Source organism: Tursiops truncatus, chromosome 1, assembly GCF_011762595.2.
Source record: "Tursiops truncatus isolate mTurTru1 chromosome 1, mTurTru1.mat.Y, whole genome shotgun sequence".
Lineage (NCBI taxonomy): Eukaryota > Metazoa > Chordata > Mammalia > Artiodactyla > Delphinidae > Tursiops > Tursiops truncatus.
In genome coordinates, this window is record NC_047034.1 from 52,698,488 (window position 1) to 52,724,961 (window position 26,474).

A 26,474-nucleotide genomic window follows, 5' to 3' on the forward strand; every position below is an offset into this window, starting at 1 on the left:
TTTGCCTTGAATGATATTTAACCCAGGTAGGTAGGGGGTGTCTTGTCTCTTCCCAGACATCATTTCTTGGCATCGATCCTTTGGGGCTGTTGCCCTAAGAGTTTATTTAAATATTTACTACACTTATTTATATGACCAATTTTACTATCTCTAGTTTACTATATCAATTTTACTATCAAGTTTATTCCCTGCTATGTAGAGAGTTATGTGTTTTTAAATGGAACTCGCTCTCTTAGGTTTCTTTGAGAAACTCCCCGCTCCCTTTCCACCCACTATTGTGGAGATGAGGTGGGGCTTGTCTATACACTCTGTCAATGCAGGGTACGCTGTGGAATATGGATGAACCCTGTAGCCGGAACTAGGAGAGTGCGGCTAGGTTGGGAGGGCCTGAAAACTGGTATCAGGGCGGAGCTCAGATTCTGGAACAAGGGTGGTGGTTGAGCACATGTGAATGAGAGCAAAGAAGTGAGTTTAAACCAGGTAGGTGCATGGAAAGTGGGGAGACAGAAAAAATAAAGACACACACAAGGCTAGCTCCAGAACTGGCACGTTCAAAGGAAACAAGATGGTAGCAGAGGAAGGTATGGAAGAGAACAAATCCAAGGTCAAGAGGATGACAGGGGAAACTATCTTTCCAGCTGGAATTGTCGTGTATGCTTCCCACGGGAAACAACCAGTTTCAGAACATGAATGGCAACACGCGTCACCCAGCTGGCCCTGGCTCTCTTAAGACTTTACTCACTGAACCTTGAATGTCCTGATATTATATGTGATCTTCTTTAGTTCTGGGGAGAAAATGGCCTCTTTTCTGCCACATGGAAGCTGGAAACAACCCTGGGTGTTGACGGCCTGGTTTGGAGCAAGCGCGGTGGTTATGACTTTTTTTCTCCTATGGCGAACTGACTGCCGCATGCCACTCAAAGCCTGAACTTGGGATAAAGAGGCAGTTTCCAAGCCATCGCTGGGAAGAGGCTGCGTGTGTGCAGAGAAGGCTGGAGAGAGGGGAGGGCTGCAGGCTTCTTGCGTGTCTCTTTTCATGGGATGCTTTTATGGGCTTGGGAAAGAATTGGTTGGTTAGTTAAAGTTAGCTCTACAAAGATTGCCTTAGAAAGAAAATGAAAGAGAACCTTCATAACCAGTCACAGGGGAGAGAGGTCATTGCAGAGAGGAGCAGGAGATGATGTAGGGAAAAAAATTAATGAGCCAAGCACTAGGCATGATAACAGACTGACTTGAAAAGGGGAAAAGAGAAAAGGATTCTGGGCTGCCCCGGGACTGTCTAAGCTGCATCAAAAGTAGAGATAAAAGGTAACTCAGCTATCTTATTAGAATAGGGGGATGTCTGCACCTTATGCTTTTCTTCTCCACCCCCCTCCCCAGGCTAAATCTCAAACCCAAGGGCATTAGGGATGTGAGATGAAGAGAATAGAGCTGTCTGTTTGGGAGAAAGCAGAATCCACTCATTGTGGCAATATTGACTGAGCGCAGTTTGAAGCCATTTCGCGCATTGGACCTCATTACCCGCGTCTGCCTTTGAGTCAATGTCCCTAGTCTGGTTATCGCCTGGGTGGCACCCACCCCTGCTGGACACAGGTGAACGCAAAGTGTCCTCAAGGAACTCTTTCCTGGTGAGCAGGGCCTCAGCTGGCCTGCAGAGGAGGCGTGGCGGGTAGAGGCGAGCAGTTCTGGAAACAGCTGGTGTGTGTGTCATCAACAGAGTCCCTCTTCCTTTGATGTGAAAGATTACCTACACAAAAGCCACTGTCAGCTGCAAAAACATGGTAATAAGTATTTTTTTTTCCTGATGAAATAAAGCAATTACCGCAGACTAGGCAACACCTAAGTGACCCCAGTGGTAACCAGAGCAATTTGCTGTGAAGTTGGTTTTCACTAAAATAGAGAACATTTCATGGAAGCAGCCTTGATGCCTGACTGCAGGCATGGAGGAGGGTCGTCGCTTGCCATTGGGCTCCTATAAGGGAGGGAGAGAGGGGACAGGGGAACAGGAGTGGAATGTAAAGCAGAGCAGAGGAACACGGTAAACGGTTGCAAAACAACTTTGTACCAAACACCTCCAAGTGGCCAGCCCCACCACTGGTTGAGGGCTGTACCCGCTATGGATGTGGGCCTGTCACATGGTATCCTGCTCACTTGAGAACTGCCGCAGCCACAGGAGACGTAGCAGAATTCTACCTGACAAATGGAACGGCTTATGCTTTGTGGAATCCTTCCTTTGCCGAGCCATTGACCAGATGTTTGTAGAACTGAGGTGAGGGCTTGGGGTGATACACGTGGGGAACGCTTAACCTCTCATCCCAGTCTTTTGTGTGCTCCCACTCTCTATCTTAGCATCTGTAGCAGAGAAGATCACCATCCCATCACTTAGAGCACTGACTGAATACTTTAGAAAGCACAAAGTTTCACTGAAGCCATCTAGCAGAAGAGTGCCCTGTTGGGGGATACACTTGTAGGGATTGTTTTGTAAATACCTCATCATTTCTACCCTTAAGAGTGGTGGCAGACCAGCATCATCAGCATCAGCTGGGGGCCTTTCAGAAATGCAGATTCTAAGGCTCCAGTGAACTAAAGATGCGGCTTAACAAACTGCTGGGGGGTTCCTATGCGCACTGAAGACTAAGAAGCACTGCCTTAGCTGTTTTCAGTGCTGTTTCTCTCCATGGCTTTATGGTGGAGCAAGCCTGGTCTAGGGACTTAGCCCTATATCCAAACCTTAGCTCCTTTACTTAATGACATTGACCAATGACATTGACCATTGACCGTTCTATCTCTCCAGTATAAAATCATGCCAGGGTGGTTGTGAGAATTCAGTGAACTAATTCATGTCAAGTGGCTTGCAATGAAAATGAATTAACAAACAGTTTTCCTACTACCAAGTCTTCTTGTTAAAGAACATTTGAGTGAAATACCCTGTCCCCTGTTCCTAAAAAGCTAGCTTTTATCGCAACTGGTGTTTTCAAGCGTTATAGGAGGGTTACATAGAATTTCACTTTGCTTGATCGATCTTATTGCTCTCAAACTTAGCCAGGCTTTCACAGCAATCTTCTTCTAAATCATGTCTACTTCATAATTAAAGACAAGTTCCCGGCTTATTTTCTGGTCTGTTGAGCCCATATTGGAAGCAATCTGGAGGATTGCAATCAGAGGACCTTTCACATTTCCTTTTCTCTAAAACGGACAGTGGTATACCTGCTTGGGCTTTGGGCTGTGACAGTCTTGGGTCCAGACTGTAGTTCTGCCATGCACTAAAGTATGACTTGGAGGAGTTATCTACTCTCTATGAACTTATGTATAATCGAACATGGATCTAAAAAATCCTATCTAATAGGGTCATTGTAAAGAGTAAGTGAGATGCAAGAGGGAAGAGATATGGGAACATATGTATATGTATAACTGATTCACTTTGTTATAAAGCAGAAACGAACACACCATTGTAAAGCAATTATACTCCAATAAAGGTGTAAAAAAAAAAAGAGTAAGTGAGAATCTATATACATTGAAAGCACAGAACCTTATGTACAGTAGGTGCTCATGCATATTTATTTCCTCCTGCTTTGTATCTAGAAATAACTCTAACCATTTCTGGGGGGTGGTGATCAAAACTAATATTTACTCTAAAACATCACTGGAAAAGGAAGGTTTGCCTGTCAGGGACACCTGCATAATTTTTGATCCTCTATTACTCACTGGCCATTTCAGAATCAGAGTTAGTGTTATGTTAGACACTCCAGCCAAAAGGGTATAATGATGAATTGGTCTTATGACTCGTTTTAATAAATTAACCTTGAAATGTTACATATTTTTACACTTAGGAACTCATTCTAACTTAGTCCTCGTTTGATTTTTATAACTTATTTTAAAGTTCTCTTTGTATGTTATCTTTCCTCCATAAGTCTTGTGATGGCCTTTGGCCAAAAGAAATAAAATTATGACCTAGTAACACGTGTTACAATATATGGTTCAAATTTACCTACCAACTTTGAGTGCTCAAAATACTAGACTTCAATGAGAAAGAATCAAATATTAATGTGTTTTATAGGTAGATAAATAAGGGAGGGAAAGGATGGAGAAGGGAGGGCAAATAACAAGTGGATGATAATAAGTAGTGTAAGAGGAAAATATTCACAAGTATAATTAAAGATAAAAGATGCCTTCAGCTGAGCTTTTCAAGGAAGTGGAAAAATCAGTGAGTCTGAGAAACTTGGCCGGGCTATCTAATTTAATAGTTTGGAAATTGGAAAGATGAAAGCTCTTCTACCAAAAGTGGTTAAAACAGTGGGGAGAATCATATAATATTATGAAACGAAGGAACCATGAGAGTTCAAGTCTGTTTTCTTATCTTGAGTCATGCCTACACTTAGTGCCAGACAGATGAGAACCCATTTCTGCTTTTTAAACAATGTTAGAGGAAGATATTTTATGGTCTCTTGATTCTAATTAGCATTCCAGAATTTTGAAAGTTTTAAACAATTTCCGGTCACAGAGAGCTTTTCCTGAAATCTAACCTAAGTCTCACATTTCTTGCTCAATAGTGATTTTTATAGACAGTTTACTGCTAAGCACTGGCGTTTGAAATGCCATCCTAGAGCACTTTCACATCCAAAGCAGTGAAGTTGTCTGTCCCTTGGGATAGTGTATGTGTGCATGTGTGTGTGTATGTGAAACACAATTTATCTCCTTTAAAACCACTTTGAGGGTTTTATCAGGTGTGTCTCAAACATCTTCTAACAATGTGTCACAAATATAACATTGGTGATTTTATACACACTTTCCTAGTAAGTATTTATATTCCTCTACTATTTCCTGAACAAATGAGTTTCTTAGATTACCTCTTTTCTGCAAGCTTCAAGTAGATACTTTTAAATGTCGCATACTGTATTTGAAAAATCAATATTCATAATTTAAAGAATTTCACTTAGGTCTGTTCTCAATCTTAGTTTTTCCCAAACTGATGAGGCCTGACATGCTCTATCTATTCCAGATGTTCTTTGGGGTCAAATAACCCCACGCTCTGTTGAATTTCTTCCCATTTTTTGTATGCTGTTCTGTCTCCTTTTCTTGCTTATCCTCCCTACCTCACCTGAAAATCACAGTTCTTCAGGACTCAGCCTTAGACCTTCTGCCTGTTCTCCAGAGGTGATCTCATTTATTCTCTTGGTTTCCATTGCTACCTAAATGCCTACAACTGCTAATCTATTCCTCCAGTCCAGATGGTCTTCTGAACTCAAAAGCCGTATGTATAGTATTTGTATAGGCACTGAAAGTTAACATGTTCCAAACTGGATTCTCCATTTCTCCCTTTACCTTCCATCCCTCTTCCTTCTGTTTTCCCCACCCCAATAAATGGCACTGCCCATTATTTACAATAGCCAAAAGGTGGAGAGGACCCAAGTTCCCATCAAGAGATAAATGGATAAATAAAATATGCCATGTACATGTAATGGAATATTATTTAGCCTAAAAAGGAAGGAAATTCTGACACATGCTACAACATGGATACCCTTGAGGACATTATGCTATATGAAATAAGCCAGTCACAAAGGACAAATACTGTGCAACGCCATTGATACGAGGACAAATACTGTGCAATGCCATTGATATGAGGTAGCTAGAGTATTCAGATTGATAGAAACAGAAAGTAGAGTGGTCACTGCTAGGGGCTGAGAGGAGCAGGGAATGGGAAGGGAAGGTAACTGTTTAATGGATACAGAAGTTTGCTTGGGGAAGAGGAGGACAATTCTGGAGATGGATGATGGTGATGATTGTACAACAATGTGAATGTACCTAATGCCCCGGAAATGTCCACTTAAAAATAGTTAAGAGGTTAAATTTCATGCTGTATGTATCTCACTGCAAATTTTAAAACGACAAAAAAATGTAAGAAGGGAACACGTTGAAAGACACCACATAAAACAATCAGCCAAACCCAGAATGTGGAACATACACGAGTTTCACTAAAAAATCAAAGGCATACGCGGGCGCGTGGCTCAAAGGCATGAGCCATGGCCACTGAGCCTGCGCGTCCGGAGCCTGTGCTCTGCAACGGGAGAGGCCACAACAGTGAGAGCGCGTACTGCAAAAAAAAAAAAAAAAAAAATCAAAGGCATAAAAAAAGGAAGAGGGAAGGAGGGAAGGACTATTATGGAATAAAGGAGACCTAAGAGACAAAAATAAATTAATTTATAGAAATGAGTAAACAACAATACCTTCCACCTAGGCTCTTAAGCCAGGAACCTAGAAGTCATGCTGGAATCTTTTCGCCCCGTGTGTCCATTTATGTTTGCACACATGCGCTGTGCTTACAGAAACCCCCTTGGTTCTCACTTTGAAGCAAGCAAGCTCCAAAGGAGTTGGATAAGGGAGACATTTTTATGTTTTAAAGTTGAAGGGAAGACTTTACAAAGTAGGTGAGCCTGCTAAGGGCCTTGAATGCTGGGTGATATAGAATTACTTAAGAACTGGTTGTTGGAGATGAGATTCTAGATAGAGGGACAAGATGCGGTAGGAATAGGCTTGACATCTGAGTGGCAGTGATGGATGTGGAGCTGCAGGAAAGCCTTTTTGCCTGACCAGGCTGGTCATGCTTACTTCTTGTAGAGTTGGGCCCTCTGGAGTGGTGTGGGCCAAGGGCCACTCAGTGCAGTTGCATTTGGTTTTGTAGATAGTCGAATGCGTGTACACATTTGACATTTGATGTAAAGGAGTCAGAGAGAAATGAGATCATATCTAATTCTGGAAGCTTCTGGAAAATAGGGGTCATACTATACAAATAAATGGGGGACCTGAAGAAGTTGATTGTGAAAGGACAGATCTTATAGGGAAAAAGGTGGCTTATGCAATCAACTCTGTACTTTAGGGAGAAGGGAAGGAGAGGGGACACTTTTAGGAGATGACTTACCTTCTAAGGCTGTTTTCGCAGATGCAGGCCAGATGAGCATCTAAAGGGATGTTGCTATGACAAGACACAACTAGGATGTACTTGATAGTGAATGTGGATTGAAATGCAGTGGAAACCCCATTCTGAGAATTAGGATTCCTTAACAGATGAGGGGTAAGCTTGCTATTAAACATGTTAAGAGCATGTTTCTTATGTGTGACATCTAAGTGTGATGGAACATGGCCCTTATTAAACTTGTCACACCCTCTTTCCCCGGACCATTCTTAGATTTTAAGTTCCCTCCCCTATGATAGGTTAATTCTCCTTTCCTTTCTTTCTTTCTTTCTTTTTTTTTTTTTTTTTAGCGGTATGCGGGCCTCTCACTGTTGTGGCCTCTCCCTTTGTGGAGCACAGGCTCCGGACGCACAGGCTCAGCGGCCATGGCTCACGGGCCTAGCTGCTCCATGGCACATGGGATCCTCCCGGACCGGGGCACGAACCCGTGTCCCCTGCATCGGCAGGCGGACTCTCAACCACTGCGCCACCAGGGAAGCCCCTCCTTTCTTTCTTTGAACCAACAGTTTTGTCTAAATCTATCAATCAGGGTCCCAGCAGAAAACAAGTTATATACTCCAACTGAGTCTTACAGAATTTACTAAGGGATTATTTAAAAGGTACAAAAAGGAATAGTGCAGTATGCAGACGCTATTAACATCAAAGTGTTGTGACCAGCCTTAGGCCTGAAGGGGAAGAGAAGGAGGCAGTTACTAGAACTCAGAGATGGTGAGGGCTGTTGGGACAGAGCTGTGACCTCCACTGAGGGACACGGCCAGCCCAAGGCTGGCCCCTGGGGAATCTCACCCTTCTTCATCCCTCTGTTCTCACACAGGTCAGCCTCCCTGGGCACAGAGCAAGATGAAGAAAAGCGGGTGGTGTGTCAGAGCAGCAAATGGAATATTTCTATTGGGTTTCCATGCAGATCTCTTGTCATCTCTTCTTTAGTGTTGCAACTTTATTCTGAGCACAATTTAAAAACTTTTTACCCTTTCATAATTTTGCTTTTATATTATCATATGTACTTACTTATTCATTGAAATTTCAAAATGGAGTCTTTTATAGGTAGGTCAGGCCTGCCAGTCTTAACCTGAGCTATAAGCCCCCCCCAGAACTTCTCAATATGTAATGCACTCAGGAATAGCCAGCTTCTAATGTTGATTCAGACTCAGGAGGTCTGGGGAGGGACCTGAGAGTCTTCATTTCTAACACGTTCCCAAGTGATATCCATGCAGCTGGTCCATGGACCACATTTTGAGGAGCCAGGTACTGCATGATTTGAAAATGGCCTTCAGATAAACTACCAGCTACCTCAAATTGGTTAGGTGAGGTAGTGGAAGGGTCCACCTTTCCACTGATGGCCTGCCATCTGCTACTTCATTATTTCTTGGCTTTGCCACCAGTTCCCAGAATTCATGTGGACCATGTACTTCTCTAAGTCTCAACACGTCTGCCTTCTATATGGGATTTAATGCTGCTCCTTTTCCTGGATTTGCGAGGGAATGATGGCAGCAAATTACTATGATTATCTTCTGCGAATGGTGTTTTATAAGACCTGTTATCTGCCTCACTGTTGCTGTCATTTGAACACCATGCAGCTAGATGCTTACCTGAGCCAAAAAAGCTGATGATGTTTTGGTGACTGCATCAGTGAGTTGCAGAAAATGAGGAGTCTATAATTTTAGGGTAAGCTTCCCTTTAACAGGGTAAGGTATCACAGACTAAACTTTTGCTGTATCTTAACATATCTTACAAAACAAGTGACCAGTTTATCAGAGGCTGAAGCTGTCCACAGAGTGAGGAAAGTATAGGAAAAGGCTGAGGGACTTGTTCCTCTGAATTTTATTTCAAACAGTAAGCTGGTAGGTCAGCAAGTGGAACTCTGAAAGCCAGACCGAGGGAAGTTACAAGATGGGATAGAGAGGGGGTTCACTCTGGGATGACATGAATGCCATGGGGCCTTGTGTCTGTGGACTCAGATAGCAGTGAGGCCAGTGGAACTAAAAATATGGGAAGTGAAAGTGGAAAAGAGGAATACAAAGGATGAATCTCTGTCATAATCAGTTGCGAAAAGCAACAACATTTAAGAAAATAGCTATTTTAATGTAAATAATATAAATTACTATTCATTGAGTGCTTTCAGTATGGCCAGTTCTCTACATACATTCTTTCAGATCATCCTGCCAACTCTGAAGAGTAGCATAATTAAAAGCCCAGACTCTAAACTGCTTGGGTTTAAATCTGGTGTGAACCAATTCCTAGAAATCTGGCATTTTGAAGCGTTTAACCTTCCTGTGCTGCATGTTTTTTGCACGGTGAAATGGACATGAAAATAGTAACAAACTTGTAGGGTTCTCTCCAGGAATAAAGGACTTGATAAGTGAAAATTATTCAGAACAATGCTGGCATAGACTAATCTCTCAATCGTTGCTAACGATAATTATTAGCATCTCATTGAGTTTGACTGCTTGCTTAAATGTGAGTTCTTTCCATGAAGCCAAGTTGTCTCTTCCAGTTTATAGTGGGATGACCATGTTAGTTATGGTGGAGAGGGAGTCATTTTTTTTTTCTTTTTTAACATCTTTAATGGAGTATAATTGCTTTACAATGGTGTGTTAGTTTCTGCTTTATAACAAAATGAATCAGCTATACTTACACATATATCCCCATATCTCCTCCCTCTTGCGTCTCCCTTCCACCCCCTCCCTATCCCACCCATCCATCACAAAGCACTGAGCTGCTCTCCCTGTGCTATGCGGCTGCTTCCCACTAGCTGTCTATTTTACATTTGGTAGTGTATGTAAGTCCATGCCACTCTCTCACTTTGTCCCAGCTAACCCTTCCCCCTCCCTGTGTGCTCAAGTCCATTCTCTATGTCTGCATCTTTATTCCTGTACTGCCCTTAGGTTCTTAAGAACCATTTGTTTTTGTTTTTTAGATTCCATATATATGTGTTAACATACAGTATTTGTTTTTCTCTATCTGACTTACTTCACTCTGTATGACAGACTCTAGGTCCGTCCACCTCACTACAAACAACTCAATTTCGTTTCTTTTAATGGCTGAGTAATATTCCATTTTATATATGTGCCACATCTTCTTTATCCATTCATCTGCCGACAGACACTTAGGTTGCTTCCATGTCCTGGCTATTGTAAATAGAGCTGCGATGACATTGTGGTACATGACTCTTTTTTTTTTGGGGGGGTACGCGGGCCTCTCACTGTTGCGGCCTCTCCTGTTGCGGAGCACAGGCTCCGGACGTGCAGGCTCAGCAGCCATGGCTCATGGGCCCAGCTGCTCCGCGGCATGTGGGATCTTCCCGGACTGGGGCACGAACTCGTGTCCCCTGCATCGGCAGGTGGACTCTCAACCACTGCGCCACCAGGGAAGCCCTATGACTATTTTTGAATCATGGTTTTCTCAGGGTATATGCCCAGTAGTGGGATTGCTGGGTTGTATGGTAGTTCTATTTTTAGTTTTTTTTTTTTTAACATCTTTATTGGAATATAATTGCTTTACAATGGTGTGTTAGTTTCTGCTTTATAACAAAGTGAATCAGTTATACATATACACATGCTCCCATTTTTCTTCTCTCCTGCATCTCCCTCCCTCCCACCCTCCCTATCCCACCCCTCTAGGCGGTCACAAACCACCTAGCTGATCTCCCTGAGCTACGCGGCTGCTTCCTACTAGCTATGCACTTTACGCTTGGTAGTGTATATATGTCCATGCCACTCTCTCACCTCGAACAGCCCACCCCTCCCCCTCCCCATATCCTCAAGTCCATGCTCTAATAGGTCTGTGTCTTTATTCCGGTCTACCCCTAGGTTCTTCATGACCTTTTTTTTTTTTCTTAGATTCCATATATATGTGTTAGCAAACGGTATTTGTTTTTCTCTTTCTGACTTACTTCACTCTGTATGACAGACTCTAGGTCCATCCACCTCACCACAAATAACTCAATTTCGTTTCTTTTTATGGCTGAGTAATAATCCATTGTATATATGCGCCACGTCTTCTTTATCCATTGATCTGTCGACGGACGCTTAGGTTGCTTCCATGTCCTGGCTACTGTAAATAGAGCTGCAATGAACATTTTGGTACATGACTCTTTTTGAATTATGGTTTTCTCAGGGTATATGCCCAGTAGTGGGATTGCTGGGTCATATGGTAGTTCTATTTGTAGTTTTTTAAGGAACCTCCATACTGTTCTCCATAGTGGCTGTATCAATTTACATTCCCACCAACAGTGCAAGAGGATTCCCTTTTCTCCACACCCTCTCCAGCATTTATTGTCTCTAGGTTTTCTCTTTTCTTTTTTTTTTTTGCAGTACGCAGGCCTCTCAGTGTTGTGGCCTCTCCTGCTGCGGAGCGCAGGCCCCAGACGCACAGGCTCAGGGGCCATGGCTCACAGGCCCAGCTGCTCCGCGGCATATGGGATCTTCCCGGACCGGGGCACGAACCCGTGTCCCCTGCATTGGCAGGCAGACTCTCAACCACTGCACCACCAGGGAAGCGCTCTAGGTTTTTTGATGATGGCCATTCTGATCAGTGTGAGATGGTATCTCATTGTAGTTTTGATTTGCATTTCTCTAATGATTAATGATGTTGAGCATTCTTTCATGTGTTTGTTGGCACTCTGTATATCTTCTTTGGAGAAATGTCTATTTAGGTCTTCTGCCCATTTTTGGATTAGGTTGTTTGTTTTTTTGTTATTGAGCTGCATGAGCTCTTTGTAAATTTTGGAGATTAATCCTTTGTCCATTGCTTCATTTGCAAATATTTTCTCCCATTCTGAGGGTTGTCTTTTGGTCTTGTTTATGGTTTCGTTCGCTTTGCAAAAGCTTTTAAGTTTCATTAGGTCCCATTTGTTTATTTTTGTCTTTATTTCCATTTCTCTAGGAGGTGGGTCAAAAAGGATCTTGCTGTGATTTATGTCACTGAGTGTTCTGCCTATGTTTTCCTCTAAGAGTTTGATAGTGTCTGGCCTTACATTTAGGTATTTGATCCATTTTGAGTTTATTTTTGTGTATGGTGTTAGGGAGTGTTCTAATTTCACACTTTTACATGTAACTGTCCAGTTTTCCCAGCACCACTTATTAAAGAGGCTGTCTTTTCTCCATTGTATATTCTTGCCTCCTTTATCAAAGATAAGGTGACCATATGTGCGTGGGTTTATCTCTGGGCTTTCTATCCTGTTCCATTGATCTATATTTCTGTTTTTGTGCCAATACCATACTGTCTTGATTACTGTAGCTTTGTAGTATAGTCTGAAGTCATACTGATTCCTCCAGCTCCATTTTTTGTTCTCAAGATTGCTTTGGCTATTTGGGGTCTTTTGTGTTTCCATACAAATTGTGAAATTTTTTGTTCTAGTTCTGTGAAAAATGCCAGTGGTAGTTTGATAGGGATTGCTTTGAATCTGTAGATTGCTTTGGGTGGTAGAGTCATTTTCACAATGTTGATTCTTCCAATCCAAGAACATGGTATATCTCTCCATCTATTTTTATCATCTTTAATTTCTTTCATCAGTGTCTTACAATTTTCTGCATACAGGTCTTTTGTCTCCTTAGGTAGGTTTATTCCTAGATATTTTATTCTTTTTGTTGCAATGGTAAATGGGAGTGTTTTCTTAATTTCACTTTCAGATTTTTTATCATTAGTGTGTAAGAATGCCAGAGATTTCTGTGCATTAATTTTGTATCCTGCTACTTTACCAAATTCATTGATTATCTCTTGTAGTTTTCTGGTAGCATCTTTAGGATTCTCTATGTATAGTATCACGTCATCTACAAACAGTAACAGCTTTACTTCTTCTTTTCCGATTTGGATTCCTTTTATTTCTTTTTCTCTCTGATTGCTGTGGCTAAAACTTCCAAAACTATGTTGAATAATAGTGGTGAGAGTGGACAATATTGTCTTGTTCCTGATCTTAGTGGAAATGGTTTCAGTTTTTCACCATTGAGAATGATGTTGGCTGAGGGTTTTTTCATATATGGCCTTTATTATGTTGAGGTCAAGTTCCCTCTATGCCTACTTTATGGAGGGTTTTTATCATCAGTGGGTGTTGAATTTTGTCGAAAGCTTTTTCTGCATCTATTGAGATAATCATATGGTTTTTCTCCTTTAATTTGTTAATATGGTGTATCACGTTGATTGATTTGCATATATTGAAGAATCCTTGAATTTCTGGGATAAACCCCACTTGATCATGGTGTATGATCCTTTTAATGTGCTGTTGGATTCTGTTGGATTCTGCTAGTAGTTTGTTGAGGATTTTTGCACCTATGTTCATCAGTGATATTGGCCTGTAGTTTTCTTTTTTTGTGACATCTTTGTCTGGTTTTGATATCGGGGTGATGATGGCCTCATCGAATGAGTTTGGGAGTGTTTCTCCCTCTGCTATATTTTGGAAGATTTTGGGAAGGATAGGTGTTAGCTCTTCTCTAAATGTTTGATAGAATTCGCCTGTGAAGCCACCTGGTCCTGGGCTTTTGTTTGTTGGAAGATTTTTAATCAGCGTCTCAATTTCAGTGCTTGTGATTTGTCTGTTTATATTTTCTATTTCTTCCTGGTTCAGTCTTGGGAGGTTATGCTTTTCTAAGAATTTGTCCATTTTTTCCAGGCTGTGCATTTTATTGGCATATAGTTGCTTGTAGTAATCTCTCATGATCCTTTGTATTTCTGCAGTGTCTGTTGTGACTTCTTTTTCATTTCTAGTTCTATTGATCTGAGTCTTCTCCCGTTTTTTCTTGATGAATCTAACTAATGGTTTATCAATTTTTTTTATCTTCTCAAAGAACCAGCTTTTAGTTTTATTGATCTTTGCTACTGTTGTCATCATTTCTTTTTTCATTTATTTCTGATCTGATCTTATGATTTCTTTCCTTCTGCTAACTTTGGGGTTTTTTTGTTCTTCTTTAATTGCTTTAGGTGTAAGGTTATGTTGTTTATTTCAGATGCTTCTTGTTTCTTGAGGTAGGATTGTATTGCTATAAACTTACCTCTTAGAACTGATTTTGCTGCATCCCATAGGTTTAGGGTTGTCGTGTATTCATTGTCATTTGTTTGTAGGTATGTTTTGATTTCCTCTTTGATTTCTTCAACGATCTCTTGGTTATTTAGTAGTGTATTGTTTAGCCTCCATGTGTTTGTAGTTTTTACAGATTTTGTCCTGTAATTGATATCTAGTCTCATAGCGTTGTGGTCAGAAAAGATACTTGATACAATTTCAATTTTCTTAAATTTACCAAGGCTTGATTTGTGACCCAAGTTATGATCTCTCCTGGAGAATGTTCTATGAGCACTTGAGAAGAAAGTGTATTCTGTTGTTTTTGGATGGAATGTCCTATAATTATCAATTAAGTCCATCTTGTTTAATGTGTCATTTAAAGCTTGTGTTTCCTTATTCATTTTCATTTTGGATGATCTGTCCATTGGTGAAAGTGAGGTGTTAAAGTCCCCTACTATTATTGTGTTACTGTCGATTTCCCCTTTTATGGCTGTTAGCATTTGCCTTATTTATTGAGGTGCTCCTATATTGGGTGCATGAATATTTACAGTTGTTATATATTCTTCTTGGATTGATCCCTTGATCATTATGTAGTGTCCTTCTTTGTCTCTTCGAATACTCTTTGTTTTAAAGTCTGTTTTGTCTGATATGAGATTTGCTACTCCAGCTTTCTTTTGATTTCCATTTGCATGGAATATCTTTATCCATCCCCTCACTTTCAGTCTGTATGTGTCCCTAGGTCTGAAGTTGGTCTCTTGTAGACAGCATATATACAGGTCTTGTTTTTGTATCCATTCAGCCAGTCTATGTCTTTTGGTTAGAGCATTTAATCCATTTACACTTAAGGTAATTATTAATATGTATGTTCCTATTACCATTTTCTTAATTGTTTTTGGTTTGTTATTGTAGGTCTTTTCCTTTTCTTGTATTCCTGCCTAGAGAAGTTCCTTTAGCATTTGTTGTAAAGCTGGTTTGGTGGTGCTGAATTCTCTTAACTTTTGCTTGTCTGCAAAGGTTTTAATTTCTCCGTGAAATCGGAATGAGATCCTTGCTGGGGAGAGTCATCTTGGTTTTACGTTTTTCCCTTTCATCACTTTAAATATGTCCTGCCACTCCCTTGTGGCTTGCAGAGTTTCTGCTGAAGGATCAGCTGTTAACCTTATGGGGATTCCCTTGTATGTTATTTGTTATTTTTCCCTTGCTGCCTTTAATAATTTTTCTTTGTATTTAATTTTTGATAGTTTAATTAACCTGTATGTTGGCATTTTTCTCCTTGGATTTATTCTGTATGGGACTCTCTGTGCGTCCTGGATTTGATTGACTATTTCCTTTCCCATATTAGGGATATTTTCAGCTACAATCTCTTCAAATATTTTCTCATTCCCTTTCTTTTTCTCTTCTCCTTCTGGGACTCCTATAATTCAAATGTTGGTGCGTTTAACGTTTTCCCAGAGTTCTCTAAGACTGTCCTCAATTCTTTTCATTCTTTTTTTAAATTCTGCTCTGCTGTAGTTATTTCCACTATTTTATCTTCCACGTCACTTATCCGTTCTTCTGCCTCAGTTATTCTGCTATTGATTCCTTCTTAGAGAAGTTTTAATTTCATTTATTGTGTTGTTCGTAATTGTTTGTTTGCTCTTTAGTTCTTCTAGGTCCTTGTTAAATGTTTCTTGTACTTTTTCCATTCTATTTTCAAGATTTTGGATCATCTTTACTATCATTACTCTGAATTCTTTGTCAGGTAGACTGCCTATTTCCTCTTCATTTGTTAGGTCTGGTGGGTTTTTACCTTGCTCCTTCCTCTGCTTTGTTTCTCTGTCTTCTCATTTTGCTTAACTTACTGTGTTAGGGGTCTCCTTTTCGCAGGCTGTAGGTTCGTAATTCCCGTTGTTTATGGTGTCCGTGGCTAAGGTTGGTTCAGTCGGTTGTGTAGGCTTCCTGGTGGAGGGGACTGGTGCCTGTGTTCTGCTGGATGAGGCTGGATCTTGTCTTTCTGGTGGGCAGGACCACATCCAGTGGTGTGTTTTGGGGTGTCTGTGACCTTATTATCATTTTAGGCAGCCTCTCTGCTAATGGGTGGGGTTGTGTCCTGTCTTGCTAGCTGTTTGGCATAGGGTGTCCAGCACTGTAGCTTGCTGGTCATAGAGTGGAGCTGGGTCTTAGCGTTGAGATGGTGATCTCTGGGAGAGCTTTCACTGATATTACGTGGAGCCGGGAGGTCTTTGGTGTACCAGTGTCCTGCACTTGGCTCTCCCACCTCAGAGGCACAGGCCTGACACCCGGCCGGATCACCAAGATGCTGTCAGCCGCATGGCTTAGAATAAAAGGGAGAAAAAAAGAAAGAAAGAGAGAAAAAAATAAAAGAAAAGAAAGTTATTAAAATAAAAAATTTTTAGTAATTGTTAAAAATTAAAAAAATTAAAAAGTAATTAAAAAAAAAGAAAGAGCAACCAAACCAAAGGACAAATCCAGCAATGATAACAAGCGCTAAAAACTATACTAAAAAACAAAGAAAAAAACAAAATAAAAAAAATGGACAGACAGAACCCTAGGACAAATGGTAAAAGCAAAGCTATACAGACAAAATAACACAACAAAGCATACACATACACACTCAGAAAAAGAGAAAAAGGAAAAAAAAATAGCTATATATGTATAAAAAAAGAGAGCAAGAAAATCAATAAACGAATCTACCAGTGATTATAAACTCTAAATACTAAACTAAGATAAACATAAAAGAAAAAAAATTCGATGCAGAAAGCACCCCCAAGTTTACAGTTGCTCCCAATGTCCACCACCTCAGTTTTGGGATGATTTGTTGTCTACTCAGGTATTATACAGATGCAGGTACATCAAGTTGATTGTGGAGATTTAATCCGTTGCTCCTGATGGGGCACGGAGAGATTTCCCTTTCTCTTCTTTGTTTGCACAGCTCCTGGGGTTCAGCTTTGGATTTAGACCCGCCTCTGCGTGTAGGTTGCCTGAGGGCATCTGTTCCCTGCCCAGAGAGGACGGGGTTAAAGGAGCAGCTGACTTGCGGGCTCTGGCTCACTCAGGCCACGGGGAGGGAGGGGTACGGAGTGTGGGGCAAGCCTGCGGCGGCAGAGGCTGGCGTGACGTTGCACCAGCCTGAGGCGCCCCATGTGTTCTCCCGGGGAAGTTGTCCCTGGATCACGGGACCCTGGCAGTGGCGGGCTGCACAGGCTCCTGGAAGGGGAGGTGTGGATAGTGACCTGTGCTCGCACACAGGCTTCTTGGTGGCTGCAGCAGCAGCCTTAGCGTTTCATGCCCGTCTCTGCGGTCTGCCTGATAGCTGCAACTAGCGCCCACCTCGAGCTCATTTAGGCGGTGCTCTGAATCCCCTCTCCTTGCACACCCCAAAACAATGGTCTCTTGCCTCTTAGGCAGGTCCAGAGTCTTTCCTGCACTCCTTCCTGGCTAGCTGTGGCGCACTAGCCCACTTTAGGCTCTGTTTACGTAGCCAACCCCAGTCCCTGGGGTCTAACCTCCGAAGCCGGAGCCTCAGCTCCCAGCCCCCGCCCGCCCCGGCGGGGAAGCAGACAAGCCTCTCGTGCTGGTGAGTGCTGGTCGGCACTGATGCTCTGTACGGGAATCTCTCCGCTTTGCCCTCGGCACTCCTATTGCTGCGCTCTCCTCCGGGGCTCTGAAACTTCCCCCCACCCCGGTCTCCGCCAGTGAAGGGGCTTCCTAGTGTGTGGAAGCTTTTCCTCCTAAACAGCTCCCTCCCAGAGGTGCAGGTCATGTTCCTATTCTTTTCTCTGTTTTTTCTTTTTTCTTTTGCCCTACCCAGGCACGTGGGGAGTTTCTTGCCTTTTGAGAAGTCTGAGGTCTTCTGCCAGTGTTCGGTAGGTGTTCTGTAGGAGTTGTTCCACGTGTAGATGCATTTCTGATGTATTTGTGGGGAGGAAGGTGATCTCCACATTTTACTCTGCCATCTTGAAGGTCTCCCCGAGAGGGAGTGTTAACAGTGTCAAAATACCCACTGGATATTTTCCCTTTATGTTTACGGCATAATAAGCGTCTATCTATAAAGAATATGGGGGAAATGATTTGAGACTGTAAAACATAGTGATCATGATTCTTTAGTGATTCTCGGGAGCTGAGGCAAAGGAAATCCATGCTTGCAGTGGTATATCAAGGCTCTCAGTTTGTGGCACAGTTCTTTTAGGGAATGAAAAGGAACTAAACCCTGTTATGGAACTATTTAGTCCTTGAATCAGGAAGGTATTTCAGGTGAGTTCTGTGAGACTCAAAAGGTAATTATTTACCAAGTATCCAGTGTAACATCAAGTATTGGCTAAGTCCCATACAAGCATATTATTTAATCCTCTCTCACTCCTTCATGGTAGCTAAATCTTGTCACATAATCCCCCATCAGTGAGGAAATGATGGGCCTGGGATTCCTAAGTGACTTCCTGATCAAGGGCAAACAGCAAGTTGGAGAGGGAACCACCGCTTGTCTCCATAGCCAGTGGGCCTCCGTTCTGCCTATTAACTCTGTGAGCCAGGCTAAGTAGTCGAAGAGCAATGCGCATTTGGGAAGGAAGAAACTCATGTCAAAATGACCCCTGACAAAAGGTAGTGGTGATCAAGAAGGGATAAAGATAAGGCCCAGGGGAGTGCTATTTCACAGTTGGAAAGCTGGGGAAGACGCGGGCATTGCCTCATCTAAATCTTTTCATCGTACAGAATACCTAGACCTCAAGGTCATGTGCAGTTAGCGTCAGCATGGAGACAAGAGCCCCTTCCTGGACTAACATTCATTCCACTCTCTCCTCATAAAGTGCAGTTGCTTTTGCTGGGAATGAGAGGCTGTCAGTATAAGCGTCTGTGGCACCCTTTTAGAAGGAAATAGTTAAACTGGGGAAAATCATACCTTTTAATTATTGAAATCCTTTATTGATGCTGAGACATTGTTTGGTGAACATACATGGAGAATATTCATAGATATTATATATTACTGAAGCTCCCTCTTATTGACTTCTGCAACACAACATAAACACACAGAGCCCAATAAAACATGACTTTGTCTTAATAGCATTATGAATAAATTATTAAGAACTTTTTTTCTTCTGCAGTAATTTTACTAGTTTGTTTTTTTTTAAAATAAAATCAAACCTTCTATAGGACTGTAATTAAAAGTAAAAGAACATGCAGCAGTTTTTAGCCATAATCCTCAGGAGATTAATAAAGAACGGTCAAAACTCAGACGAAAGAATATCCTGTTTGCTGAGGGCCTCCTTGAGAATGGCTTTCAAGGGGGCCATAACCTCTGTGATTGCTTACGCATCTCACCAACTGTGGCTGAAGTCTGTGCTGGAGAACTTGCCCAGAATGGCTGCTGCACCATGCTTGTTGGATGCCAATGGATGTTGCCAAGGTGAAGGAGTGGGTCTTCTTTTTTCTGCATTATTCTCATCTAGCACAAGCCTGGCCCATAGCAGGGCCTCTTCAAATGCTTGTTGGATCAGTTACTGTAGTACAGGCCATACCCTTTAACTACAAAGCCAGGTACCATAGTTTGGATTTCCTACTGAGTCAGCCTGGGGATCTGCTCAGAGCTAGTATACACAGTGAATAACTGTGATGAGAGATGGAGGACCCAGTTTAATGAGCAAGGGCTCCTGTCTCAGCCAGACCTATATTTTAGTGATGGCGGCACTGTCTTAACGCAAGTTACTTTGTCACTTTGACCCTCATTTCTTGAAAAATGATAATACCCACTTTTCAGGGGCTGGTGAGAGGACTGTGTGATAAACATGTAAAATGACCTAACTCAGAGCCTGGGAGCTTGTTCTTAGTAATCACCTGTGCTTGCCACCAGGTGGAAGCCCTGGAGGAGAGTCACCTGATCAGGAGCCAGCTATTAAGTCTGATTTATCTATTGCTTTACTACTCTTGCATACCCATTGAGTACCTGCTGCTCCATCCCTGTAGCTCAGTGTATCCTCTTCTCTGTTCTCACGTTAGATCAGTTTTAATTGAGTCTCTGTGGCTGCTGTCTCTGGTGTGGGTTCAGTCAACTCTCCCAGTGCCCAGCCCGGCCAACCCTGCCAGAGAGCTTGCGGAGGACCAATGTCCATCCTGTGATTTTGTATGCAAGGGCAGGGCTACTGTAGGTCACTGTTAGCCTGGCCAATTTCACTCCGATTTTTCTTCTGATTTCTTCATTTAGTCCCCAGATATATCTCCGCATCATCCATTTGCTTTTGTGTCTCATTATGAGCTAGGGGGTCACTCTCAAACCTTCTCTGTTGGGAGGTGAGAACATGTGTGATCTGTCCAAGACCGACACCAATCTGCATTGTTCAAGGCTCCCTGTATTGGAGGTCACTCAGCACCCAAACAGTGCTTCTCTCTGCAGATATAAGCTGGTTCTTTTAACACCTTTGAGGACAGGTAGGAGTTCTTATCATCCTTTTGCAGTGTGGAGAAGCTGAGGTAGGGAGAGTCAGATGTTTATTCTGTGTCATAGCATCAGCTGTGATGGTCAGGGAATAGCTTGTAGGGGACGCCTGCTCCTAGTTGGAGTTGATACCTCAAAGCAATACAGCTGGTTTACGGTTTCTCTGAAGTCTTTTGGGGTGGCACCATTGGTTTCTTCCTCTTTGGATGTTGGCCCGTTCTGTAGTGCTAGGAGTGATTTTTTCTTGAGTCTAAAGGAGGTTAGACACATTGAATGTGGATACCTAAACTTTTGAGGCCTGTCTTTTGGAAGATACCCACACCTTGGATACCATCATTTCTGAAAGAATATTGGGCTTGATTGAGAAAGTGTTTTAACCCAGTGATGACAATTATTAAAAACTTATACCTTCACTACCCCTGCTATTTAAGACTGTTTTTCAGGCAAAAGGGTGGTTGTGTTTTTTCTTGCACTTGGAATACTCCCTGGTGTTAGGATAGACTTAAAGCAGAGTTGAAAAGAACCCTTTGGTTCTCTTCTCTAGGGAATGCAGACATTTTGTCAAAGGGCTATTGACCTCTATAGAAACTGTGCTATATGAAAACAGCCTGAGGAGTCAGTGGTCCCAAATTTGAATCTCTCTTCCCTTATTTAGTAGCAGCATAACTTGCATAGGCTTCATCCTCTCTCAGAGTCTGTTTCCTTCTCTGTAAAATGAGGCCAATAGTACCTGCCTTTGAAAGCTATTATGAAGATTATATAAATGCCTAACGCTGTATTGGCTCATAATAAGTACTGCGGACGCGCAGGCTCAGCGGCCATGGCTCACGGGCCCAGCCGCTCCGCGGCATGTGGTATTCTCCCGGACCGGGGCACGAACCCACATCCCCTGCATCGGCAGGCGGACTCTCAACCACTGCGCCACCAGGGAAGCCCGGTGCAGTCATTCTTTATCTTACTGATGGCACATCGCTTCTACTCATGTGTCACTCTCGCCCTATCATGTTTTTATAGGAAAATGTTTAGGGTTTCAGACTTTTTAAATGACATATACATAAACTCATATGAACTTACAAATCATAAGCGTATAGGTCAATGCATTTAAACAAAGATAGCGACCCTGTATAACCAGGACCCTGATCACGAAAGAAAACAGAGTTAGCACCCTCCCCCAAATCCTCCTTGTGCCCCTTTCAGTCACCACCCCCTCCGCCAAGGGGAAGCATTAACTGGATTTGTAACACCATAGATTAATAGGATCACTTTTAAATTTTATATAACAGAATCATACAGTGCAAACTTTTCCCGTAGGTGGCTTCTTTTACTCTACAATATGTTTTTGTAAAAATCTGTTTCGTGTCACTGAGAGTAGCTGTAGTTTACCCACTATCACTGCAAAGTGGTATTCCATTGTGTGATTATATCACAATGTGTTTATCCATCCTATTTTTGATGGCCATTTGAGTAGCTTCCAGTTTGGGGCTATTTTGAATAGGGCTGCTATGAACATTCTTGTGCATGTCTTTTGACTCATATAGAAATGCATTTTAGTCAGGTATATACCGATGAGTGGAATTTCCGGTGTATAGTGGATGCAAGTGCCTAGTTTTCATAGCTACTGTCAAATAGTTCTCCAAAGCTGGGTTTTTGGTTTTTAAAAGACAAAGTCATATTAGTGGTAACAAGACCAACCTTGCATTAGTAATCATCTTATACTTAGAAATGGAATCATCTTGCTAAAGCTGTAGTTTATGTGCTACTCACAAATGGAATTTCAGTACCCAGTTCTATCGCATATTAGTTGTCCTTACCTAGGAGTAATAATGGTCTTCTCTCATCCTGGACTCCTGAAGGCAAAACATTTTCCATGCAGGTACCAACCTTTCTCCGGATGTGAAAGCTTCAGCTTGTTCATTTTTATGGTACAATAAAAGCCCACTTTAAAAAAATTGGCCAGCAGGGGATTAGGGTATCAGTAGAAAAATTCTATGTGTATGCAGTTGCTAAGTTATCTTTATCCTGCTTGTTCTGTTCTGGAAGTGTATTACTAGGAGCTGTCAGTTGTCTTAAATGTTTTAATGAATAATACTTAGTTGCCTAAGGCTTTTTTAAAGCAAAGTACAAAGATTTGTTTTAAATGCAGAGGGAGATGGAAAATAATAGATGTTCTGCCTTAACAAAAGCATCACCAAATGCCAGCTAACTGACCTCATTTCCCTGTTTCCAGCACAGTGAAATTTCATTATCATCATCATCTTTATTAACTAATTTTTATTATCAGTCTGTAAAACACTAAGGGGTTTATAGTAGAGTGAAGTGAAATGGAACATGTGTTGAAATTGGAATTAGGTACCTGGGAACAAGTCTGTCTGCCATTTACTAGTTCTGTATCTTTGGGACAATCACTTAACTTCTTCTACCTCAGCTTCCACAATTTTAAAAAGGAAGGGTTAGATTCCAAGACATGTAAGAATCTTTCCAGCTTTAGAAATCCTGTGATTTGAATTTTAATCAATTTGGGTTGATCGAAATGCATACAACCAAATTTTTTCTTGTAATTAAATATATTATTATCATTATTTTTACTTTCATAGCTTAAGAAGATAGATGCCCATGCTTTTCTGAGTTCAATGACTTTCACATGGACTTTCTTAAATAAATAAGATGAGAATGCTTGTCCTAAGTGAATTAAGGACAACAGTAAGAATCCTTCTACTTCCCAGTTATAGTTTCCTTGAAATTGCTCTTTCTTTATTTAGTAAAGAGGGAAGTGGAGCAGAGGAGGGGAAAATCCACTGGGCAATAATATTGGCAAAACATTGAACTGTCCCAACCTCAAATATCTTCTTAGTTTTTATTTAATATTAGTATTTATTTATTTAGAAAAATATACATTAAGCAACAGCTATTTGTCAGGGACTTAAGATCTAGAAATAGGTTAACAGAAACTCACACAGTCAATGAAAACCTGCACAGTCAATGAAAGTCTCTTGTGTCTAAAAATACAACAGATCAGATATTTTGCATGATTTTCCCTTTTAAAATAACAAAATATGGGATATACTATATATGTTCATTGTGGAAAATTTCAGACCTGATTTTTTTTTTTAACAGCCTGTACACATCATAAAATCTAAGCTAGGACTTTAAAGGAAGATTATATATATATTGATTTATTCTTTTTTACCTGCATGTTTTGCCCTGGAATATAATTATATTGAAAGGCTGGTAAGAATGATGATTTTGGAGAAAAAGAGTACATAAAAATCAGCTTTGGAGTTTTTTAACATAATACTTTGTGTTTAATTTTTAATTATGGAGGCATAAGAGATTATATCCAGTGTGTTGAGAATTGATATTGCTTAATGGAAACGTTTTCTTCCCTACTGTTATATATATTATTCATAGAAAAAAGTGGTCTTTTATGAAAGGGCGGCTGGTCCTTTAAGAGAGGAACTTCCTCAGAGTAGCTGCTAACAGTGGTTTTGATTTGCTGCCCAACATTCACTTACAGGCTCATTTAACATTACTAGGTGATCTCGGTTCACTTCATGACCTCTTGGAACCTAAATCACAGACAGGGTCATTTAAGAGATTTGGGGAGAGTAGACAGCCAGTTAGCAACTTTGGGGAGCTCCGGCTAGAAAAGAATCTTTATACAAATGAATACTTAACTATATCAATTGGAGCCCATCAAGTCCCAGGCGCAGCAGCTGCACCTGGAGTGCAGCTTCTAAGCGCAGCTCAGCGCCGCAGAGGGCATGCGCCAGGTCTACTACTTCGGCCTGTGAGGGAAGTACTACAACGCCACGGAGCTGGAGCTGCTCGGGTCTGGCCTGGAGGACCTGTTCCACTCCTGCAACCAGAAGTTGACGCTCAAAACGGTGCTCAGGATCGCAATCCAGCTGGTCAGGCGCATGAAGTACATGCACACCAAGGGCCTCACCTACCGGGACGTGAAGCCCGAGAACTTCCTGGCTGGGCTGCCGGGCACGCCATCCACAATCATCGACTGACTCCGGCCTAGCCAAGGAGTCCATCAACCCCGAGACCAAGAAGCACATCCCGTACTGCGAGCACGACGTGCTACATAAGCCTCAACACACCTGGGCAAGGACCAGAGCCGTTGTGATAACCTGGAGGCGCTGGGCTACGTGCTTCCTGTGCGACAGCCTGCGCGGGCAGAGGCTCAAGGCGCGCCAGCGGAAGATCCGGGACACCAAGCGGGCCACGCCCACCGAGAGCCTCCCCGAGAGGTTCCCGGAGATGGCCACGTACCTGTGCTACGGGCGGCGCCTGGACTTCTTCGAGAAGCTGAACTCTGACTACCTGCACAAGTTCTTCACTACCTCTGACCGCAGCCGCTTTGTGTTTGGTTACCAGTCCGACTGGGCCGGGAAGGCCCGGCCCACGCCTATGGCACGGTCCACACCAGCCTGCCCTCGCAGCCTCAGGCTCGGGCCAAAGCCTTGCTACACAGCAAAAACCAGGCACTGAACTCCATCCACGGGGAGCTGAATGCCGACGACACCACCGCTGGTCACTTCGGTGTCCCCATCACAGTCCCTGCAGACGTGGAGGTGGCTGACGACACCAAGTGCTGCTGTTTCCTTCAGAGGAGAAAGAGAAAATCGCTGGAGCCACGCAAGTGACCCTGGAGCGGTGGTCCCTGAATCTTCCCGCTGCAGCCCCTCGGGGCCAGCTTGGCCATGGCCATGTGGCCGCAGCCGGACGCAGACTGCCAGGCCGGCAGAGCTGCCCTCCCCACGTGGGATCACTTACTTTACATGAGACTTTGGACGAGATTCCTTACACCTGTGTCTAGTCCGCCCTTCCAAGAGCATTAGCTATTTAGAACAAGGAGAAAAGAAAACTCCAGCGGCCGCTCTGCCTTGCATCTCCGCCCGTGTCTGCTGAGTAAGTAGTGCAGCCGCCGGCCCCGTTAGTGCCATAAAGTGCAGCTTCTCTCCCTCTATCCGGAGGCCGTTTTCTCCTGGGGTCGCTGTGGGACGTTGCTGCCAGAGGTGAGCCCGCCCTGGGCCTCCCCAGGCCAAAGGGGAAGGCTGGGTGAGGGCGGCCCCCAGCCGAAATGCTGCTCCAAAGCCTGGGCCGGCAGGTGTGGCCGGCAGGGAGTTCCTGCGCACCTACTCCAGCCGCTGCCCCAGGGCCCAGACCTCTGGGCGGCCATCACTGGGCCCCTTGGGTGGTGCCAGGTGTGCCTGGTTTTCTTGTGTTGGCTCGGCGCTGTCGGCCGAGCAGTGGGAGATAAGCGTCTTAAAGCCAGTCCCAGACCCACAGTGGGCCCGGTCCGAGCGGTCAGCGTGGTCTCCCGGAGGCCGGAGTGCTGCGCGGTCAGAGCAACTGGGGGCGTTCCCTGCGGCGTGTGCATCTAGGTCTTGCCTTACAAAGTGTACAGAAATGGCACTTCGTTTCGCTGATGCTTCCTGGAGGCCACAGAATTTAGGGGCTTTTTAAAAAAAATAAAGGAAAATGAAACCAAAATACTACTACTAATAATAATGATTATCATGCAGGCTTTGCTGAGTGCCAGGCGCTGTATTATTTCATCTTTATGACAAATCTTTGATAGAGGTATCATTACTAGAGCCAGTTTCAGGTGAGGAAATTGAGGCTTAGGTTTATTAAATGAGTTGTGTAGAGACACACAGCTGATAGATGATGAGATTAGGATTTAAACCATGTTCTAACCCCAAAGACTGTGTTCATGGGAGCTGCAGTTGTTACGGGTGAACCTATGTGGAGACATTTCTGTATGAAATAAGGTGGAGGTGTTTGGCAGTTGGGGAAAAAAAATAGTTATGGGACTTTTCTTGGAAAATATCACGGCATTTTCCCAGTGGTGGTGATGATTGGAGAACTGATACTGATGAGCAAAAATTATAGGAGTTTTGTCAAGACTGGGGACGAGTGAGGAAACTGTTAAGATCTCTGCATGAGTTGTTCTAAACTGGGTTTACTTTTAGAAGTTAGCTATATTGGACTTGAGGTGCTTAAGCAGGCTTTGGGTATCTGGGATTCGTGCATCTGAATGACATCCAAGTTTTCTCTCAAAGCTAGTGTTC

At 42.7% G+C, this 26,474-nt stretch overlaps 1 protein-coding gene and 1 pseudogene across 1 annotated transcript in view; both read left to right on the top strand.

The window, feature by feature from the left end:
• Positions 1–26,474, top strand: part of ASTN1 (astrotactin 1) — a 329,737-nt gene that overhangs the window by 62,288 nt on the left and 240,975 nt on the right. The window lies entirely within an intron of this gene.
• LOC101323147 (casein kinase I pseudogene) lies at positions 19,233–25,043 on the top strand (annotated as a pseudogene).